The sequence below is a fragment of the Drosophila eugracilis genome, unplaced genomic scaffold (genome assembly GCF_018153835.1).
Source record: "Drosophila eugracilis isolate 14026-0451.02 unplaced genomic scaffold, ASM1815383v1 contig_1310, whole genome shotgun sequence".
Lineage (NCBI taxonomy): Eukaryota > Metazoa > Arthropoda > Insecta > Diptera > Drosophilidae > Drosophila > Drosophila eugracilis.
In genome coordinates, this window is record NW_024572108.1 from 129,236 (window position 1) to 134,212 (window position 4,977).

Below are 4,977 nucleotides of genomic sequence, written 5' to 3' on the forward strand. Positions count from 1 at the left end.
GCCGAAAATGCTGACCACGACATGTGTCTTCCTATATACGAATCTGTGTACTTAGAGTAAGTTTTCAGCCCTTAAAAGGGCAGATTTAAGAATAAAGAATCAGTCTGATTAGGACGATCAAGAGTAGCGGAAGCTTTATTTATTATTTATATCACTCAACGATTGATACAAAAACTGAACTGATTGATATAATAACTAAACTGGCGCAGCCAGATTGGAACTCAGGACGAAGGACAAGCATTAAAGAAGCGTAGGATGAATACAGACGTGTACAACTAATGTAAGTGAAAATGGAAAGATAAGTCGCAGAAAAGTGGAAAAAATAACCTTAAAAGAAACAAGAGAGAGAGAGAAGAGATTTTGACAAACTTGTGCATCTACTGCAGATCATTGCTGTTTTGCATACAAACTACATAAAACAACGAGAAACGCTTTTCGAATATCGCGACTATGAGATACCTGTTAATGTTTTACACAATTTTAAAATATTAATTTTTCTATCTGCACGAACATTTTGGCGCCCCGGGTGGACTTGTGTACCATATCGTTGGACATTTCGTCGTTGGATCCATTTGGACATTTCGTTGGAGCCGATTCCTGGACGCTGGGCAATAAAATTTGGATTTAAAGCCCGCATAGAACACATAAATACATATGTGAAGCTTTTCCCTCAGTGTTTGCTTTGCGCTCATCTGAGTGTAAGTCAGTCGTACGGTCGAGCCATATTGAGCCTATCTTGAGTTATTTGGTTTGGAGTGAAAGTTACATTTTTGTGAAGTACTTGAAAAGTGTCTGCGGATAAAACTGCCTGCATTTTTTCGGAGATCACTCATGTTTAGTTCGATTGATTTTGAGTGATTTGGTTCGGAATTACAGTGGGAACAGTTTCGACAAATTCAGCAGAATAATTTAATTAATTAATTTTCTCTAAAATGCCAAAACGTCGTGGAGGTTTTGACATCAATACTTCTATCGTAGGAGAAACTGATTAAGACAATAATGTGAGAAAATTGGATTCAGTTAATAAGGATATAAATCGTATAGCTAAAGCCGTGCAACATAAAAAGATTTCATTAAACCCTGAGCAGTTGGACTGTCGTTTGAGTATTTTAGATTTGTATATAGAGCGTGCGTTTTCTTTGCAACTGGAGGTGGAGGATATCGACCCATAGTTATCATCGCGATCCGAACTTGAAGATTTATGCGTGATGACCAGGGCATTGTTGTTTTCTTTAAAAACTCCAGCCCCGCCAAAAAAATCTAAACGAGTCGTTACTAAATACAACCGTTTCGCAGACAAGGCACCTACCTCGAATGCAGTTGCCAAAGTTCGGTGGAAATTATTCTGAATTTAAGAATTTATTGGATTGTTTTCGAGCATAATTGATAGTGACCCATCCCTTAGCAACGTTGAAAAGTTTAACAATTTATTGTTTGTTTAGAAAATGAAGCGTTAGGTACAGTCAAGGCTTTTCAGGTGACGAATCAGAATTATGCAAAGGCTCTGGCTGCTCTAACGCAAGTTTATGACAACGAGTGCCTTATATTTTTTGATGGCATATCGCGAAACTTTGAGATTCAGGCTATCCAAAGTCCACCAGCAAGCGCGTTGCGATCGCTTATTGATACTGTATCGACAATATATGAGTCCCTGATGCCAGTTGGCGTCGAAAACTAAGCAACTTCGTGCCTGCAAGGCAGCTCAATGCAGGGTCTGCTCGAAGCCCCACCATACATTGTTACATCGCTATACTGCAGACGCATCCATACAACAAAGTTTAAATCCTGTGGCAGGCCAACATGGAATGATAGCTGGAGAAAATTCATTCCCGCTGTCGTCGAATCATGCAAGCGCCGCCGAAGCACAGCAAGTTGTTTTGGCAACAGCAGTGGTAGATATAAAAGGTGGCTCCTGTCAGGTTCAGCCAGCCAGAGTACTTCTGGACTCGGGTTCCCAGGTCAATTTTTTAACCGACGAGTTGGCAAGAAGCTTGCAGTTAAAGCGAATTCGAAAGGAAATGAACTTGTTGGGAATCGGAAAATCAAGCGTATCCGCGCACCAAATTGTGCAAAGAACGATTAGCTCTCGTATTTACAAATATCAAATAGTAGTTGATTTAGTAGTACTGAAATCTATTTCCTCCTATCATCCAGAAAAAGGAGTTTTATTCGAGTCACTAAACATTCCTACAAATTTACCTCTCGCTGATCCAGCTTTTCATAAGCCCCAAAAAGTAGATTTGCTGCTTGGAGCAGATGCGTTTTTTTTTATCTATTGAGGGATGGCTAAATCAAAAAAATTAACTTACTCTGCAAAACACTGTTTTTGGTTGGGTGGTGTCTGGGCGGTGTAGGTCTACAGAGCCCCAAAGAACTGAAGCGTGCTCTAATGTGAGTACAGTGGAGGAGTCTGTTCCACTTGAAAAATTAGTAAAGCGAATCTGGGAGATGGAACAGGTTCCAAATGATTTGGGTGAAAAACTATAAACCCCAGAGGAAATGCTTTGTGAGAAAATCTTTCGAGAAACAATTGTTAGAGAAGACGGTTTCTATCGTTAGAGAAACGATTAATTAAACATCCGACATACAGTTAATGTTCAAGCAGTTCATGGAAGAGTATTTGGGTCTGACAAATCACTGTAATCAAGGGTTCAATACCGAAAGATCCGCATTGTTTTATACCTTACCAATGTGTAGAGCACGTCCACTAAGCTCAGAGTGGTATTTGATGCATCTTGTGTCGCTAAATGACCTTCTTAAGGTAGGACCAACATTACAGCCATCTTTGTATTCCACTCTCCTAAGATTTCGCTGTCGCAAATACGCACTGGTTGCAGACATAACTAAAATGTACCGTCAAGTCGAAGTTGACGAGGCGGTTTGATTGTATGGAGAAGAGATGCGGCCAGCCCTTTAAAGACTGATCTGCTAAATGCCGTTACGTATGGAACAGCAAACGCTCCGTTTCTAGCAGTTAGATGCTTAAAGTATCTTAGCGATACCCATTCGCAATCCCATTCTCAGGTTTGTTTTGACAAAATGGGCTTCAAATTGTATTACAAGTACGTGCAGTAATTCGCATGCGGACATTTTGCCCGGAGATCTTCAAGATCTTAAAACTCTTGGATTAATCTGGAATCCAAAGACGGATGTCTTCAAATACGGCGTAAGAAAAGTATTTCCAGATCAGGTAGTGACTAGAAGGTCAATTTTGTCTTTCATCGCCACTCTTTTTGATCCTTTGGGTTTGTTATGCCCAATAATAACCAGATAAAAAATATTTCTGCAAGAAGCCTGGCTTTTGAGTCTGAATTGGGATGATCTTGTGCCCCAAGACTTTGAGAAATAGTGGAATTCAGTATAAAACGATTATGCACTCTTGGAAAAAGTGGTTATTCCAAGATTCGTGGAAACAAGCAACCAAGCAGTGTGTCAAATTCATGGGTTTGCTGATTCATCTACACAAGCCTAGAGTGGTGGATCCAACTGGACTGTCTGTACAGTTGCTAACAGCAAAATCTAGGGTGGCTCCTTTAAAAACAAAGACGGTGCCAAGACTAGAGCTATGTGCAGCGCACTTGTTGGCAAAGCTGTGGGAAGAAGTTCGCTGCATCATTAACTTTCCGGTCGAGAGTGTTGTCCTTTTGTCCGATTCGGAAGTGGTTCTTCACTGAATACAAACTGATCCATATCAGCTTGCTATATTTGTCTCTAATCGAGTTGCAAATATTCAAGACATTGTTTCATCAGCTGTTTGGCGGCATGTGCCAACCAAGGAAAACCCTGCAGATTTAGTTTCTCGAGGATGCTCTTTTGATGAGTTAAATGCCGCATTTTGGTACAACGGTCCCAGTATTTTACAAAAGGGACGGCTACCTCACGTACTTACAGAGATGGCAATTAGTCTCAGCAATCAAACAGCGACTTTGGAGCGGTTGTTCGAGGGACAATCTTCTAAGCCTACAGCAGCGAGAGAAATAGACCAAAGGCGTGAACAATCTTCAGATCGGAACGGTCGTGGCAATTCACGAAGACAACGTTCCCCCTTAACTATGGATAATGGGCGTAGTCGTAGAGGTCGTTCCAGGACATGATGGAAAGGTTCGAGTGGCTGTAGTTAAAACAAAATCGGGCCTATATAAACGATCCATTCACCGCCTTGCACCTATTCCTATTAGTTGAATCATATGCTGATGCTGTCAACGCGGCCGATGTTTGGTCAATTCGGAGGATGGTTACTTTTGTTTATTAATGTAAATTAGTAACTTAGATCTCTTGAAGCTCATGCTGCGCTCTCGCATGAAGAAAGAGCTTTCGCTCTCTGTCTCTCTCGCGAAAAACCACTATTGTATCTAAAAACTCAACTAATAGCTCTTAAAGAGCCTGAATAAATTTGGAGTGAACACTTGCAATTGGAAGATCAAGCGTCCAGAAGGTTTCTTTAATTTGGTCCACTTAACTTTGAAACGTAATTTGCCTAACCGGCGTTCGTTATCTGCACGAACAAAGGTCAAACGAAGACATAAACTATAATATAAGATGCGCTGGCATCCCAGGATTTTCCACATTCTAGCTCTAATTATTTCTGAGATTTCAGCGATTTTAGTTTTTTTGCGATTTGTAGGCGTTAGAGTGGGCGTGGCCGGATGCTGAAATAAACTTGACAGACGGACAGTCGCTCGGACAATCGGTCATGGCTCAATCGACTTCACAATTTATCCTGATAAAAAATATAAATACCTTATAGGTTCGGAAACGCTTCCTTCTATTTGTTACTTTTTAACGAATCGTATACCCTTTTACTCTACAAGTAACAGGTATACAAATATATCCGAAATCAAGTCTTTTTAAATCGGGTGAATATCTACTGCAGATCATCATCACTGATTTTCAGATAAACTGAGCGGAAGAGCGGAAAAAATATAAAATAATTAAATCTCACAAATTTTCAGTATCTCGATTAAAACAAAATTATGC